Source organism: Tachyglossus aculeatus, chromosome 5 (genome assembly GCF_015852505.1).
Source record: "Tachyglossus aculeatus isolate mTacAcu1 chromosome 5, mTacAcu1.pri, whole genome shotgun sequence".
NCBI lineage: Eukaryota > Metazoa > Chordata > Mammalia > Monotremata > Tachyglossidae > Tachyglossus > Tachyglossus aculeatus.
Window position 1 is genome coordinate 88,365,466 of NC_052070.1, and position 18,847 is coordinate 88,384,312.

General features: G+C 44.4%; 1 non-coding gene across 1 annotated transcript; it reads right to left on the reverse strand.

The window, feature by feature from the left end:
- Positions 1-17,557: 17,557 nt before the first annotated feature.
- On the reverse strand, positions 17,558-17,695 carry LOC119929160. The gene has a single exon (XR_005451298.1). It is a non-coding gene; the product is annotated as a small nucleolar RNA SNORA7 (small nucleolar RNA).
- Positions 17,696-18,847: the final 1,152 nt, after the last annotated feature.

Consider the following 18,847-nt stretch of genomic DNA (forward strand, 5'->3'; position numbering starts at 1 on the left):
TCTAACCTGATTGTCTTGTATCTACCCCAGGCTTTCTACATTGTTTGCCTCTCACCAAGCTCCTAATACCACTATTATCATGTGCCTAATTCTCAGGTATATATAAGACAATCAGATAGATGAAGTTTCTGTTCTTCCTATTGTTTTAATTCCTCATCTTTGTATCATGGCCTGCCTGAAGCTATGAATAGGGAAACACAGTCCGTTGGGAAATATTTTCCAAATTCTTGATGATCTGACCAGTGAGTTAGAAGGTGGCTTCCTGATTTCCAGACCTGTGCTCTTTTCCACTAAGCCACTCTGCTTCCCCCGGAAGCACTCAAAAATAAATACCACAACTAATTACTATAAGCTCTGTGCTCAAGGTTCCACTTCTCCCATCTCCAACAAGACCTGAACTCTTCTGAGCAGGGCTGGAAAAGATCTAAGAGTTTTTGAATGGGACTGAAAAGATTAGTCTTCCTCACTTGTCTCCTTGAAATTTGCCTGTTGCCTCTGAATCCCATCCTACATGCTTCCCCAATAAGAGCAGGACCATCTTTTTGCCTCCACACTCAACAGGAAAATTTGTTTGTAATGCAAAATGCTGTTTTCAATTCTTCATTAATGCAATCAGGCTCCAGTATTCTAGCAGTAAAATCTATGTCACTCTCCAAGGAAGTTTCTCTCTCGTCTATAAGAGTATTGTCTGCTCTTTCCTGTTTTGCAGCTTCCAAAAATATTTGCTTTTCTGTCAGGTTTACTCCTTCTGATAGTTTGGTTCTATACATATGTGACCCAGATAAACTTTAGTCCAAATTCTCCATATACTGCAGACTAAAAGCTTCCATTCATCTAATATTCCAGAAATTGAGGTAAAAAATATTATTGGAATCTGAATTATTTGGATTATTTACTTTTGTAGACATAACCTGAATAGAATCATTACCGTGAATAATTTCTTGGAAAATCCAGGTGGTTAGTTAAAGGCTCTGCTGATGTTAGTCTGAAAAGGAAATGCTTGTTTCCAAATCTAATTTTGAATCTGTTTCTTAAATGGCCAAGTGTTCCCAGCTTCCTTTTCACCCAAACTGAGAGGATTGATGAAGTATTGCTGTAATATTTTAGGATCAGGCTGAATCTTATCTTTGGACTGAGTTAGCATGGGTATTTGCCTATGAGATTGTACATGTCTCCTGATTGGTCCCTAAATCTACCAGACTGATAATTCTTGCCCAGGAGAGGGGGGTGGTCTACTCCTTTCTGCCAGGTTTTCTGGACTCTGGAGGCTGCCACGAGAATCTCCAGTGAGGATAAGGGTTTAGGAGGCATAGGGTTTAAAATTGAACTCGCCCTGAAATGGAGCTTGTCAATCAGGCAGTCATGCTGACACCAGTGTCCAAGGGGTAGTGGAAGCTAAAGTGGTAGGTGAGTTTACAAATGTAACTTCCATCTGTGAATTATCTCTCTGAAATTGTTAGTTTGGAGTCCTTCTGTCTGGTAGATGCTGATCAGAACAATAACATTTTCACAGTAACTTTCCCAAAATATCTTTGCCTCAACCAGATGAGCTGTTGTTGTAAGAATCTTTTTGTCTCACAAAGGGTTATTTTTTATTTATTTATTTATTTATTGGTCACAGGGGGAGGAAACCTTTCTGAAGGTGGAGGTGGATTCAGAGGTTTATATTGTCTACTTACCCCAGAATGTGAGTCAGCTCGGAGTGATAAGGACTTCTGGGTTTCATTCTGCCCAAGGACCCAGTAATCAGTGGGCATATCATTCCCTTTCTTCCTTTGCTTCATTTTCCTCCTCTAAATAATTGCATTCCTAATCTCGAGCCTTACCTTTCTCCTGGGGGTGTACGTGAGAGAAAATGAATGAAAAACCGTAGGTCAGGGTGCACTTCAGGAGAAGAAGCTAAATACATAGAGGAGGATTTTTGCAAATTCATTAATATTTTAGAGGATAGTTTGTTTCCCTGAACTTAGAAAGGTGGTAGGTTGGCCAAAACTCACTCCAAAGGTTTTCATTTAAATACACTTCACCTTGTTTCTTTCCATGGAATAAATAACAACCAAACCCAGTCCTGGCAGTACTGGATGTACTAAGATTGTTCTTGTTTTGTGGCACGTGATATGATTTTTTTTAAATCAGAGGGAGTAACTGTAGATGTGTCAGTCCCTATTTTAGGACTCTGGAAGATGGTATAAGACACGTGCAGCATTACTGCCTTATCTTACTCCTGGGGCTCAGAATGTATAATGACTCAATATTGATATTTACAATAATAAAGAACAGGACCAACAGCAATAATATTCACAGTATGGGACAGTACAAACTGCTTAATCACGAGAATTCATCAATCAGGAAATTGTGGGTTTTGGAAATCCCCAAATGCCCCTTGTTACCAAATGAATGAGCTCACTAGTGTATGATTTGGATTGATCTGATCAAGAAGGGTGGCTTTAGGGATCCAGAAGGTGACTTTAGAGTTGTCTAGGTCTGTTTCAGGTTGACGATCACTCCAGCTCAAACGTCTTGTTGAGAGGGAGAAAAGAAAGATGTTTTGCAGCAAAAATGAAAGGCAATAATTTACCTGTTTCCACCTCCCAGGCTGTAGGTCCTGGAAGGAGATGGATGGGGGTGTTGAATAAAACCCTTTCTGATTGATCTTTGACTTTCGGCTAGGAGGCGGCGATCTCAGCCCCAAATGACGATGACGCAGCGTTAAGGTGGTGGTGGGGAGGGGGAATATGTTCAACTTGATGGAGGACTTCGAACACTTCCTTTTCTTAGTCAGCTACTTTGTAGGAGTGAAACAAGGCTGAGGAGGACCAAGAAAATGGGGAGAGAAAGAGGCTAGCAGGCAGTTTCATTCATTTCCCCCCTCCGCTGGCTGTTTTTAAGCAGGGAAGATGAAATGAAGATTCCTGGGGGCAGGACAAAAAAAAATCAATTTCTCTGCCCCGAAATCTCCGAATAATTACCTCGATTGTCCCGAAGGCAGCCCCGGAAGATGGGAAGGGGTTCCTGCACCCCTGTCACCGCGTCCAGGGAAAGGCTCCGAGGGCAGGCCGGCCTACCTCCTGACTCCAGAGAAAATTCTCCAACCTCCACTCCAGCTCTTCCCCCATCCTAGGAACAGGGCCCTTTTCGTTGGAAAAGCAATTGTGCCGAAACCCAAGAAACACCAGTCCCTAAAATCAACTTCCCAAACTCCCCCCCACCAACCAACTCCCGACCAAGGAATAATTAAACAGAATTTCACCCAAAAGATGGATTTTTTTCCTGGACCATCCCGGCTTTCCAGGGCCAAGCGGGGAGTCAACTAGATGCCTGAAAGCTGAGAGGGTGCAGGCAGAGAAGTCGTGGGAGGAGGCGGTTGCGGGGAGTTCTGGAACCCCAACCGGTCTGCAAATGTCCGGCCGAGAGAGGAGATGGGCGAGGGATAGGGGGTGATGACGATAATTATGGTATTTGTTAAGCAGCTTAGCTCAGTGGAGAGAGCACGGGCTTTGGAGTCAGAGGTCATGAGTTCCAATCCCGGCTCTGCCAATTGTCAGCTGTGTGACTTTGGACAAGTCACTTTACTTCTCTGGGCCTCAGTTACCTCATCTGTAAAATGGGGATTTAGACTGTGAGCCCCCCGTGGGACAACCCGATTACCCTGTAACCTCCCCAGCGCTTAGAACAGTGCTTTGCACATAGTAAGTGCTTAATAAATGCCATTATAAAAACAGTAAGACTTAATCCCCGTTTTACAGATGAGATAACTGAGGCACTGAGAAGTGAAGTGACTTGCCCAAGGCCACACAGCAGACACAAGGCTGAGTCAGGATTAGAACCCAGGTCCTCTGGGGATTTAGACTGTGAGCCCCACTTGGGACAACCTGATCAACTTATATCCTCCCCAGCGCTTAGTACAGAGCTTTGCACATAGTAAGCACTTAATAAATGCCATTATAAAAAGAGTAAGACTTAATCCCCGTTTTACGGATGAGATAACTGAGGCACTGAGAAGTGAAGTGACTTGCCCAAGGCCACACAACAAACACAAGGCTGAGTCAGGATTAGAACCCAGGTCCTCTGGGGATTTAGACTGTGAGCCCCACTTGGGACAAGCTGATCAACTTATATCCTCCCCAGCGCTTAGTACAGCGCTTTGCACATAGTAAGCTCTTAACAAATGCCATCATTATTATTATTATTCTAAGCGCTGGGGTAGATACAAGGTAACCAGGTTGTCCCACGTGGGGTTCACAGTCTTAATCCCCATTTTACAGACGACGTAACGGAGGCACAAAGAAGTTAAGTGACTTGCCCAGGGTCGCACAGCACATAAGTGAGGGCTCTGCCCGGTTGACACTGCCCCTCGTCGGCCTGGCTTCGGCTTTCAGCAGCGGCCCAGGCTGGCACAACAGTCGGACTTTGTGAGATGATCTCCTGGATGGGTTGTGAGGTGGTCTCCGCTAAGGTCACCAACTCCGGCCTCCCGGGCAGTGCCCAGCTTTGGAGAAGATGGGTCCCCTGGTTGCCCGGTCCTTTCCTGGAGACCCTCAGGCCAGCCGCCGAGCTGGGAAGGGCGGACCTCCTGATTTCCCCATTCAGACCGAACCTTCTCAGGGAAAAACTAGAAGAAAAACTCGGAATCCTTTGGCTGGTTCCGGTCTCCACCTCGGGCAGGATCGCGTGGCCGTGGGCTGGTTCCAAACCTCTCCTTTCCGGGCGGCTCGGAAAGCGCGCATCCTTTTCTCGCCGAGGCAGATGTTCATTCAGTCGTATTTATTGAGCGCTTACGGTGTGCAGAGCACTGTACTAAGGTGGTCAAGAATTACGAGTGTTCGCCGTCCTCCTCTCTCTTTGCTTCCCTCTTTCCCCCTGCCACTTAGAGGGAAATTGCTGGTCTGTTAGATAAGCTCTACTCGTCGGAGCATCGCGGCTTCTTTGCCCTTACCTCCGAGGCTCCTCTCCCTGAAGCAGACACTAGAGAGAACAGCTTGGTTTTTTGCATTCATTCATTCAATGATATTTATTGAGCGCTTACTGTGTGCAGAGCACTGTACTAAGCGCAGCGGCCGCCCCCGTTCCCTGCTCCTTTCCTCCGCCTCCAGGCAGGGAGAAGGTCGGGATTCAGGGCCGAAAAAGTCGAATTTAGGGCTACACTTTCACTTAAAAAAAAAGCGGTCCGTGCGGGGACGATAACGCCTCCCGGGAGTGGTTACTCACCTGTTCCTCCGGCGCTGCCCCAGCCCATTTGCAGTGACTTTTAAACCTTTAAAATGCAAATTCCCAGAGTGGAGGCACACGAATGGTTCGGGACACGCGGATGAAGCATGCAAATTGCTTAATCCCGGCCATCCCCCCGTCCATCTCTTCCCTCTAGTTTTAATGACTCGAAGACTGTAAATTCCTAGCAATAATAATAACAATAATAGTAATTGTTAAGCGCGCATTGTTAAGCGTGTCAAGAACTGTACTAACCGCTGGGTACATATAATCAGGTAGGACACCGTCCCTGTTCTTCAATCTAAGTGGGAAGGATCGTGTCTTCCAATTCTGTTGTAATGGACTCTCCCAAGAATTTACTACAGTGCTCAGCACACAGTAAGGGCTCAGTAAATACAGTTGATCTAAGCTGCAGGGTATTCGTGAATTGTTATATGGTATCATCATCATCAATCGTATTTATTGAGCGCTTACTATGTGCAGAGCACTGTACTAAGCGCTTGGGAAGTACAAATTGGCAACATATAGAGACAGTCCCTACCCAACAGTGGGCTCACAGTCTATAAGGGACTCTCCTAAGTTCTTAATACAGTGTTCTACACACAGTAAGCGCTCAATAAATACCACTGAATTAATGAATTGCGGGCAAAATGGGTGAGCAGATACAGGATTTTTCCATAAACGACCTTCCTACGTTCTGAACACCTCGTGGCGACCGTCTGAATTTGTTCGTAAAAATGCGGTATCAGGGCCGGTTCCTGCCCTGGGAGAATGCTTCCAGGATAAATTCAATCCTGGTCCGAGTACCCTGGGCAATATTTGACCTTCCATTATATAAAACATAGGGACGTGCGCGGTCCAGACTGTAGCTCTGGACTTCGGAATATACGCGGCCTGAAACAGCCTCACATGGGCTCAAGTCGGACCCCGTTTCCCTGAGATAAGGGCTTCCAACCAAACCACCCCTCTCGAAAGCCCAGACTCGGGGAAAACAGCAGTTGGCGAGCTCCGGGATTTGGATTTGTCTTCGGGTTCTGTAGAGGGTGGTACTTACCGCGTCCAAGGCCATCCGGAGCTGTGCGCTGGGTGGGGAAAGTTCTCGGGGGTCCCAGACATCTTCTCTAGTCATCATCATCAATCGCATTTATTGAGCGCTTACTGTGTACAGAGCACTGTACTAAGCGCTTGGGAAGTACAAATTGGCAACATATAGAGACAGTCCCTACCCAACAGTGGGCTCGTCCGGGTCCCGGATAAAAAACCGGAGTCCGCTTTCTGGGGACGAAGACAGCAGCCCTGGTGGGTCATTTCTGAAATCCAGGGAAGAAAGGCCAATGGGCTCCGCTCCCGGGGGAGGGAGTCGTCCTGTAGGTGACACACAAAGAGTCAGGGAAAGTGGAGTCCATCCCGGAGCCCGCCCCACCTCACGGGCTCCCCAAGGCGGTCAGAAAGAATCCCGGAGGTCCAGAGCCCTTTCCCCATTTCTCTTCTCGCCAACAAAGGGCTCCTCCGAACAGGTCTCGAAATGACATTGCTGCTGTTATTAGTGATGATAGGAATTGGAAGCTGTGTAAATAATAAAATGTTCCCTTTCGACACCCCACTTCCAGATTTAAACAAATTTGCCCCTGTCGTTGTCGCCCTCCCTATCCCCCCCCCCCCAAAAAAAATCCTAACAACCAATGTACAGAAAGCAGAAAGTTGCCTATAAACGGAATCTACAGAGCCCCGGGCCTGGCTCTTGCTCAGCTCATCCAGGGTCCCCGCGCCTTACCTGATTCGGACCGGCTTCGCTTTCCCCATCCCAATCCACTTCCCTCCCCGCTAATGCGCCGTTGATTAAGTGGAGTACAGTAGGAGAGTTTGATTATTTGTTTTCTCTCTCTCCCGCTGGGTTTCATTGTCATTTAAATGACGGTTAGTGTCTCAAAAACAAAAGGCCAATAACAAACAGACAGTAACCTTACACCTCGGGGCTGTTGATGGCAAGAGGCAGCTGGCGCCAAGGTAAAATGCTTGACTGCGAATGAGAGGAGCAGGAAGGAATCGGGGTAAGTAGCTTTATCCGCTCCTAATGACTGCTATCTGCTGGGGATGGACCCAGCCTAGACGGGCTGATGATTATCCTTCGACTCCCCCCCACCCTTTTGGATACATCGGGAGATGGAATTGTCAATGAGGTGTGCTTCAGAACTGGGGAAGCAGGATAATGGTATCTTGTATGTTTGCCTTCACCTATCTCCGTGGGGGGGACTTAAAGCCGTCAAGACAGCAAGATAAATAGGCCTCACTGGTCAGCTGAATGGGTTTCCCGGCTCCTTCTCTCCGGGCTCTCCAAAACAAGGTCTCAGATCTGAGTCGCTCTGAGATGATCATCACGAGCACTATCATCATCATCTTCGTCGGCAGCCAACTCATTATCATCATCATCATCATCACCACCACAGCAGCCGCCATCATCATCAATCACGATTAATGTCTATTTAGCAGCCTCTTTGAATAAGACAACGATCTGGGAGAAGGGAGGGGGAGAGGGAGAGATACGGGTCGTCGACGTAGAGATTAATCAGGGAAAACTTAGTTCCCCCTTTAGTGGGAATCTACAACCGGTTAAAATAGGGACACAGAACCAAGCAGATAATTCAATAATGGAGCAGACACACAAACCCACACAGAGCCTACTTCGGTCAAAGTTAAAATGTTATCATTATGCTTTACAAGAGGCTCCACTAAACTCTGTTCTGAGGGACTGTACCTGAACTGAATTTACCAACACCCCTTAGGGTGAGAGGCTCAATCAGTCATTCAGTCGTATTTATCGAGTGCTTACTGTATGAAGAGCACTGTACTAAGCACTTGGGAGAGTACAATGTATGGATTTAGTAGACATATTCCCTGCCCACAAGCACTTTATAGTCTAGAGGAAATCTAGGTTTCTGAGCCCAAGAGGGAGACCACACAGGGAAATAGGAGCAGCACCAGTGAGAGATGATGGAATTTCTGGCTTCTGAAATACTTGGAAAACGCTTTCCAGATTTGTTAGCAAAGCTTCCTGGATTCAGGTTTGGGAGGAGAGAAGTGGAGAAGGGTTGACTGACTAGAGTGATTTAGGGAGAGATCCAGGCCCTGGGGTAAAGAGATGAGTTAGGCGAGTGATATGACTGGAGCTAGGGATGCCAGGTTGGGAAGGCTTCATGAAGAAGATGAACCTCCAGTAGGAGAGGAGCATGTTGAGGTGAATATCAAGAGTGGTGTGCATTGGAAGTGAGAGCTGTTGACCAATCAGAGAAGCAGCGTAGCTTAGTGGAAAGAGCATGGTCTTGGGAGTCAGAGGTCATGAGTTCTAATTCCGCCTCAACCTCTTGTCAGCTGTGTGACTTTGGGCAAGTCACTTGACTTCTCTGGGCCTCAGTTACCTAATCTGTAAAATAGGGATTAAGACTGTGAGCCCCACGTTGGACAACCTGATTACCTTGTATCTACCCCAGCGCTTAGAACAGTGCTTGGCACATAGTAAGCACTTAACAAATGCCATTATTATTTATTTATTATTAGAAGGAAATTTAGTTAGCTGGAGTGGAGTTTGGTGGGAGTTGAAGGTGGTTGTGACCAGCCAGAGAATGGGTTCATAGCCTATGGTTAGGGCTTTTCACTTGATCTGAGTGGCATCAACAGACATTGCTATTGACAGAGTTTTCATAGGGAAATGGCACGATCAAAGTGAGAAACACATGTCACTTTTCAGCTCTAAAACCAGCCCTCTTTTCCAAGTACCTCGTTGTGAGCAGGGAACATGTCTACCAATTCTGTTGTATTGTACCCTCTCTAGCAATTAGTACAGTGCTCTACACACAGTAAGCACTCCTACACCACTGATGATGATCAAAGTGGTGGTCTCCAAGGACACCCAGAGCAAGTATTCTTTTCTGTGTCTCATCCAGGAACAGATGGAGCTGCCCTGACTTAATGGTCCTAACCACTAACTAATGGGCAGACAAGAGAAATGCAAAGTTCCTTTCTAGGAAGAGGAAGGTGGGGAAAGTTGCCCCTTATTCCCTGGAAGATCCAATATGTTTTGAACACATTGTAAAAGACCCAAACTGAAATTGTGCTTCATTTTTCAAGCTCTTTATCCTCTCTTAAATACAATGAATACAAATGACTGCTTGCAGAACTCCGTGGAGATTTTCCTTTTCTTTTCTTCATAGATTAAATCTGAACCTAACAGTTGACTTCGAAGCTCGTCATTGGTTGTCCTCTACGTTATCATCTCATCACCTTCCTAAACACCTGTTTGTGGTTTCTGTTGCAGTATCGTCACCATCATCATTTCTCATTGGCATTTTTGAGTGCCTACTGTGTGGATCACTGTACTAGCTGCTAGGCAAACCAACCACTCCAGTCAATCATTTATTGAACACTTACTGTGTGCAGAGCACTTTACAAAGCAGGTCGGAGAGTACAATATAACAGAGTTGGTAGATGCATCCCCTACCCACAACGAGTTTACAGTGTACAGTCATATATTGTCCATATATTTTGTGACCCTAGGGACTTGAAAATAGCAAGCAGAAAGTCAAAAACATACATGCATCACATATACCTTTATTAAAAGAAAACTAAACCTGGAGTTTACTTTGTAATTAGGAAGAAAAATTTCTAGTTCATATCTACACAGTTGTCAAGGTATGTGTAATTTTTGGATTACCATATAAAAATAGGAATCGTAAAGGCAAAATACACACTAGTACCCTTCAAGATACAGAGAAGCACTATTAGCATATGGTTTTGAGTTTCAGTTTGGCAGTGAGTGTCCTTGATAAAAGTTTGGCCTAGTTCGTTAAGCCTCCAGGAAAACATGTTCAGACACATATATCCCGGACCGATAAGCAGGCGAGGAGATTTAACATAACTATATCGGTCAAGCTCATAACGGGATTCTGATTAGTACAGGCTGCCGGGCAGAAAAGCCACACTTGTAAAGTTTTTTGTCAAGCTTTCGGATTCAGTAACAGATGAATGACAATAGCTTACTGCTGGACCTATCTAACTTGCTTAAATCTGAGGTCAGAGAGCATCATATTTTTTTGTCATTGCTGAAGAACATCTTTGCATGATGAGTCACAGACCCTTACTGCTTAAAGCTGCAGCACAATTTCTAGGATATGTATTCCAGGTCTCAGTTTTAAGTTCTCTATTTGCAATCCTAAAGGTTCAGTGTGGATCATTAGACATTTACAACATTCAGGACACTGCTGCTTTATAAATTCTACAATGTATTCTTTTAACATTCTTCCTCAAGAAACTCAAAGCATCTTAACCAACATGATCTTCATCTTTCTCCTTCTAAGACTGTAAGATTTCCCCTCAACTCCCCCCTCCCCCCGCCAAAGAAAGAAAGATTTTATGTCTTTGTGGGCAGGAATTATGTCTATCAACTCTGTTGTACTACATTGCTCTGCACACAGTACAGTGCCAATGCTAACCTTCTCACTGTACCTCGATTTCGTCTATCTCACCCCTGACTTCTCAACCATGTCCTACCTCTGGAATACCCTCCTTGCTGATATCTGACAGACATTACTCTCCCCCACTTCAAACTTCTCCTCCAAGAGGCCTTCCCTGACTAAGCCATCCTTTCCTTTTCTCCCACTCCCCTCTGTGTTGTCTTGACTTGCTTTCTTTATTCATCCCCCAGCCCAACAGCACTTTTGTAAATATCTGTGATTTATTTATATTATTGTTTGTCTTCCCCTCTAGACTGTACGCTCATTGTGGGCAGGGACTGTGTCTGTTCATTCAATCGTATTTACTGAACAGTGGCTGTGTACAAAACACTGAACTAAGTGCTTAGCGCTATTTATTGTTATGTAGTACTCTCCCAAGTGTTTAGTACAGTGCTCCACACACAGTAAATGCTCAATAATGTGACTGAATCAATGAATGAACAGTAAGGGTCCAATAAATGCTAATGATTGATCTTTCTCTTAGCAGCTCAGAGAATAAAAGTAACACTACCCCAACCAGCACAGTGTCCAAATTTCCCAGGATTCTAGGAAAACTTGATTGGTCAGGCACTGTTGTTTTCCACTTCCCCAATCTGGACAATGCCTTTTCTTAATCTGGAGAAAAGATAGGGCAGGGAATATTTTTCCCATTTTTGCAGATGGAGAAACCATGGAAGAGGGATTCACCATAACACACTGAGTCAGGGGACCTGTCATCATCAGTGTTTGAGTGCTTACAGAGTGCAGAGCACTATACTAAGCACTTGGGTCCTTATACTAAAAATAAAAGGCATAGTCCCTGCTCTCAAGGAGTTTATAATTTAATGGGAGAGATAGGCCAGGCCAGAGCAGACTGGTTCAATAACATTTTCTGGCAACAACTGTTTTAAGCATCTGGCTAACTTTCAAGGAAACTCTTTGGAACCTTAATTTTACTTTGGTAATCTGCTTTCCCTTTTTTTTCCATGTTCCATAATCATGGATGTCCCACCAATGCTTTAAACTCAGTAAATCTTCCCTTCCAAATCCACACTTCTATTTAACTCTCCCATCAAAACTGATACCACCACCATCCTCCCTGTCACTGAAGTCTGCAATCTTGGTATTTTCCTTGACTCCTTGTTCTCTTTCATCTCACACATTCGGTCTGTCACTAAGTCCAGCTGGTTTTTCCACTAGAATATTTCCTGGATTTGTTCCTTACTCTCCATTCAAATGACCATTCCCTTGGTCCAGTTGCCCATCATATTGCAGCTAGATGTCAGAAAAAAGTTTACTACTACATTTTCATGGATAAATTGTGCTGAAGATTCTGAGTCGCTTTTGCTCATGGATACAGTTTCACCACTGGCAGTACCATTTTTGAATCAAGGACAAGTCCACTCTACTGGCCCCTTTACTGGCCTCCCTGCCTCTGGGTTTCCCACTCTCCAGTCCATATTCCATGGTGCTGCTGCCCGGAACAATTTTCTAAAACATTGTTCTGCACATCCCTCTCTCCTCAAAAGCTTCCATTGGTTACCTGTTCCACTCCTCTCACTTAAACTGAAACTCCTCCTGGCCATTGCCTTTAAGGCTCTCAATTAGCTTTCCTCCTCTTACCTCTCCCTCTAGACTGTAAATTCACTGTGGGCAGGGAATGTATTTATCAACTTTGTTATATTGTACTCTCCCAAGTGCTTAGTACAGTGCTCTGCACACAATAAGTGCTCAATAAATATGACTGATTGATTACTTTTTTTTACTCCTCCACACCCCAGCTCACACTCTTCCCAAGCTTCCCATATCCCTATCTCTTATTCTTAATTCTTCTGCCTCTTACTCCTTGTTCATGGCTTTGCTCCTGCCTGAAACTCTCTCCCATTTCAAATCCACCTGATCACAACTCTCCTTATTTTTAAAGCCATCCTGAAATCTCACCCTCTCCAGGAGGCTTTCCCTGATTAAATTTCTCTTCACTGGTCATATCCTCTCAACTACAACCTCAACAATTTTGCTTTACCTCAGCCCTTAGATATTGTTACCAATAGATTTTTCATGCACATTGACACGCATTCTTTATTATTTAGGCACTTATCCACTTTTCCAACCACTTCTTTCTCCAATTTCTTATTTAGTGTCCATCCACTGTTAGATTGTAAATTCCCTAAAGGCAGGAATTGTGTTTTCTAAATCCATTACCTCTGCCAAGCACCTAGTATAATGTTTTACATACATTAGGAGCCCAATGAATATTACTAATTAATTGATCAAGCCCAAGTGGGTTAGTTGCAGTTTTTCAGATGATTTTTTTACAGTGGAAATTGTCTTTAAATCTGAGTATACAAGAAGTAAATCAAACCACCATTTCCAAACAAAGGTCCCTAAGGAAAAGTGGGATGCAGGCAAGAGAAATGTTTTGAGCCGAATGCATTTGCCCTCCCCCATCAATCAATTGCATTTATTGAGTGTTTACTGTGGAGAGAGCACTTTACTAAGAGCTTGGGAAAGTTCAGTATAATTGAGTTGGTAGGCATTATCCTTGCCCACAAAGAGTTTATAGTCTGTGGGGTCCCATAAATCCTGTCTGACTAATTGCTAGGCCACCCCTTTCTCTATTCTTTTCTGTTTCTTGCACTTCAATGGATGACATCTATTGAGCAATAACCGTTCACGGAGCACTGTACCAGGTACTTGGGAGAGTACAATAAAATAGAGTTGGTGGATCCAATTCCTGCCCTCAGCCTCATATTTGTACCTAGCCCTGCAGCTGCAATTTAGTAGAGATGGCTTTTTCTGATGGACTACCCTCTCCTCCTCTTCCTCTGACCCTCTCTGCCCCTCCCCAAGAAGGGGGAGAAACAGCTTGGCCTAGTGGAAAGAGCCTGGGAGTCAGAGGACCTGGGTTCTAATCATATCTCTATCACTTAACTGCTGTGTGTCCTAGGACAAGTCACTTCACTTCTCTGTGCCTCAGTTACTTCATCTGTAAAATGGGGATTAAAGCTGTGAGCCCCATATGGGACATGGGCAGTGTCCAACCTAATTGTCCTGTATCTACCTCAGTGCTTAGTACAGTGCCTGGCACATAGTAAGTGTTTAATAAATATCATAAAAAAGAAAAATAACATGTGCTGTACAAATTTAGCTTAATATTATTAAGAAAAAATACTGAAGACTCTTCCAGGACACTTCTGGATAGATGGAGGCATAGGTCAAAAGTCACTTGACTTTTCATTTTGAACATGATGGTGTTTAAGAGTTTGCTTTGATGTGTATCCTTTATTTACCCCATCTTAAACCTCACAGCACAATTCATTTATATTAACATCTGGACTAGATGCTCAAGTTGCTGATAGTATGGGGAGAGATTGATGGAGATGCCTAGGCAACCCAAAATCCATTTGCCACTACCCCATGCACTCCTATCCTCACTCCTAGTCAATCAGTCAATCAGTGGTATTTATTGAGACATAGTGTACACAGAGCACTGTACTAAGTGCCTGGAAGAGTACAGTATAACAAGAGTTGGTGGACACATTCCCTGCCCACAAGGGGATTATAATCTAGAGTGGGAGACAGATGTTAATATAAATGAATAACTGCTGTGAGGCTTAAGGGGGGTAAATAAAGTGGGCATATCCAAGCAAACTGTTCAACACCATGTCTAAAATGAAAAGTCAGATGACTTTTGACCTATGCCTCCATCTGTCCAGAAGTGTCCTGGGGGACTCATCAGTATTTTTTCTTAAGGTCAAGCCAGGCTGCTTTTCAGAGCCACATATGGGAAGGGAGGGTTCCCAAACTCCCTCTGGGTCTTGGGGATTTTGAAGTGAGGGAGCAGGGCCAGGCTCCTCACTGTCTTCCTCTAATTTTGGATTTCCAGGGATAAGTGGGTGAGAGCAACACTACCACCTAGTGTTACTCTGGAATTTTCTATCCAAGGGCCTGAAAGCACTTCCCAGATGTGACTCCCTTTACTTGTAACATCTCATTTACTTGTACTCTAGCAGGTAGGGTAGGAGGCTGTTTTTCCCATTCTACAGATGGGGAATTTGAGGCATTGAGAATCAGTCAATCGATCGTATTTATTGAGCGCTTACTATGTGGAGAGCACTGTACTAAGCTCTTGGGAGACTACAATGCAACATAATTAGCAAATGTTCCATTCCCATAGCACGCTTCCAGTTTAGAGGGGGAGACAGGCATTGATATGAATAAATAATTTATAATATATTTTAAAGCTATGTACCTACTTGCTAAGGGGTTGAGGTGCAAATCAAATGCCCCAAGTTCACAGGTCCAAGTGCACCAATGTGGCAGAAGGGAGAGCGAGCTGGGAAAAAGAGGTCCTAATTGGGAAAGACCTCTTGGAAGAGAAGTGACCTAAATAATGCTTTGAAGGTGGACAGAGTGGTGGTCTGTCATATATGGAAGGGGTTGGGGTTCCAGGCTTGGGGGATAATGCGGGAAAGGGGTCAGCAGTGAGATAGATGAGATCTGGGCACAGTGAGCAAGCTGGCACTAGAGGAGAGGAGTGTGCGGACTGGGATGTAGGAGATCAGCGAGGTGAGGTTGGATGTGGGAAGCTGATTGCTTTAAAGCCAATGGTAAGGGGTTTCTGTTTGATGCAGAAGTGGATTTGCAGCCATTGGAGATTCTTGAGGAGTGGGGAGACGGACTGAACGTTTTTGTTGAAAAGTGATCTGGGCAGTAGAGTGAAGGATGGACTGGAGTGGGGTGAGATAGGATGCTGGGAAGTCAGAAAAGAAACAGGTGCAGTAGTCAAGGCGGGATAGGCTAAGTGCTTTGATTAGTGTAGTAGCTGTTTGGATGGAGGGGAAAAGAAGGACTTTAGCAATGTTGTGAAGGTCAAGCCAATAGTATTTGCTGATGGATTGAATGTGTAGGTGGAATGAGAGAAATGAATCGAGGACAATGCCAAGGTAATGGGCTTGTGAGAAAGGGAGGATAGTGATGTTATCTACAGTAATGGGAAAGATGTGGGTTGGACAGGGTGTGGGTGGGGAGATGAGTTCAGTTTGGACATGTTCAGTTTGAGAAGGGGACTCATTCTAAATCACCCAATATAACTGGCAGATTCTGGACTAGAATCCATGGGTCCTGACTCAACACTGTGTGTGTGTGTGTGTGTATCTTTGGTGAGCAAGGATAATGCTACTTAATGGGATTTTATCAGAATGGTGAATATAACTAGGAAGACTGACTTGAAATGGACACTTCTTTCATATTGCCAACTTATAAAGATTGTTCATTGTTGCGGTTGATATCCACATTGCCTGGCACAATTTCCTTTTCTGTCTGTTAGTGTCCAGGTTTTTTTGAAGCCTCTACTCTTTAAGGAAATCACCCTATTCAATCAATCAATCAATCAATTGTATTTATTGAGTGCTTACTGTGTGCAGAGCACTGTACTAAGTGCTTGGGAAGTACAAGTTGGCAACATATAGAGACAGTCCCTACCCAACAGTGGGCTCACAGTCTAAAAGATGTCTATTCCTTATCGCTGCATCTCTCAATTGCTCATATTGTTTGAGATTTTGTTTCACAGTGTGTCTGAAAAATCTGAGTTCCTCCATTGTGCTGAGTAGGATTTGGATCGTTTCAATCTTAGTTTTCTCAGATTTCAGCAGTGATGATCAAACATATGTTATTTAAAATTCTCTGGAGGTGCTGACTAGGTAGGATGAAAGTTTAATAACAATGTAGATCCTTCGGTAAATCATTAGACAATACTGCCCTCTGCTTGGATATTTGTAACATGCAATTTGCTGGTTAAAAACATGAGGGAAAAATTCAGTAATGCTGCTTTCTTCTTTAACTGGGGTATAGATTCACCCCCCCCCTCCCATTTTTTTGACTGCATGGCCTGTTCTGGGAACAGGTGAGGAGAGAGAGGGTAGTGGTGGATGGGGTAGGAGGAGGAGGCCCTAGGAGAGGAGAGGGAAACTTGCATCCTAGTTAGAATGTCTCATTCTGTCCCTCCTTTCCTTCTTAATGTTCATTAGCTGCCTTCAAGAATCTTGGGCAAGGAGGCGGCACACAGGGCAGGCAGTGTAATGTGATGAGATTCTACACTTCAGTTCGTGGAACTATGCAAATTTTGCATGATCCTAGAACATCTCTCTGAGGAGCCCCTGGAATACCCTCATTTGATTCAGGTCATTTGTGTTCCCTCCCAGGTCTATATGATTTGTGGTGCTCCATATGAGACACGGAATGTGGTGGCTAAAGCCACTGAGGTGAGGCGATTGAGTACTGAAAAGTTGAAAAATATTAATAATAATGTAGCATTTATTAAGGGCTTACTATGTGCAAAGCACTGTTCTAAGCTCTGGGACATTAAAGGACATTAAAGTCTGGTTTTCAATTGGCTGGTATAAACCCAGATGATTGGAGAATGCTTTGTGTTAACAGAGGGTCTTCCCTGCTCAAGTGGAGTCCCTTCTGACCATGTGTCTGCTGTGACCCCATGTCCCCTCATTCTGATTTTAAATGTCATATTTATAATAATAGTTGTTTTGGAAACAGTGGGGAAGCCTCTGAGTCTATGTACTGATAATTAATTTATGGATAAATATGGTAAAATGAAAGTGGATGACAGGTGACCATCCCGAGTGAGTCTTATCTTGCTTTATGCTGTTGAGTTTTCTCTGACCATAACGACTTCATGGACACATCTCTCCCAGAACACCCCACTCTCCATCTGTAATCATTGTGGTAGTGTATCCGTAGAGTTTTCTTGGTAAAAATATGGAAGTTGCCTCCTTCCACATAGTAAATTTGAGTCTCCACCCTCGACTCCCTCCCATGCCGCTGCTGCCTAGCACAGGTGAGTTTTGACTTGTAACAGATTGCCTTCTATTTCCTAGCCACTGCCCGAGCTAGGAATGGAATGGGTATGCCTCTGCTTGACTCTCCCTCCTGTAGCTGAGACTGGTAGAGTCCTGGAAACTCTCCAGGGGTAATCCTGAGAGGGGCCTGAGTGAGAAGACATGACCAATTGGCCTGGATTAGGCCTTGCTAAGGCAGTTATAGTGGGAGCTGTAATCAACACAGAGCAAGAAATGGTCGTCTTATCGTGTTTGTTATACATTTACTATGTGCCAGGCACTGAGTGCTTTGAATAGTGCTTCGCACAAAGTAAGCACTTAACAAATGCCATTATTATTATTATTATTATTACTGAGCTCTGGGGTAGATACAAGCTAATCAGATTGGACACAGTCCATGTCCTACATGGGCTCATAGTCTTAATCCCTGTTTTACAGATGATGCAACTGAGGTGCAGAGAAGAGAAGTGACTTGCCCAAGGTCACAGAGCAGACAAGTGGAGAATCCAGAATTAGAATTCATGTCCTTCTAACTCCCAGGCCCGTGCTCTATCAACTAAGCCATGTAACTGGCCCTGCCAGGGCCTTTATTGAGTTCATTAATTGAAATTTGTTGGGACCTGTTTGGGGGAAGCTCAGGGTTGGTCACTGGTGGCACAGAAGAATTCTGAACAACACTTTGCTGACCTGAAACCTACCTTACTCTGTGTATATGTGTGTGTGTGTGTGTGTGTGTGTGTTGCAATGTGTAATGTAAGTAGGGATGTTATATTATAAATTATTTATATTAATGTCTGTCTCCCCCTCTAGACTGTAAGATCGCTGTGGGCAGGGAACGTATCTGCTAACTCTGTTGTACTCTCCTAAACTCTTAGCAAGATGCTCTGCACATACTAAGCCCTGAGATACCGTTGATGACAATGATGATTATACGTACTGCCACAAAAAGTACTGTCACTTCTGTATTGAAGTTTGCAGGGCCTGCAGAGGTGCTCCTTCCCCTCACCTGCCTTGAGATGGCAACAATGCTGGGTGAATGGGGGATTTTCTGGGGTCTCGACAGCCACAGTTTGGCTCTGGCTGCCCCACCTACTGAGAGATATGTGGTCTCTTGAGCAATGGAATGGTAGCCAAGGGAGTGCTTTTGTGCCTGCTCCATTATTCCTACTGGACTGGGTGTCTCTGCAGCTTCCAGAGGCCATTCACATTATTATTACTAATAGTGTTATCTTATTTGTTAAGCATTTACTATGTGTCAAGCACTATTCTAAGAGCTGGGGTACAGTTAATCAGGTCAGA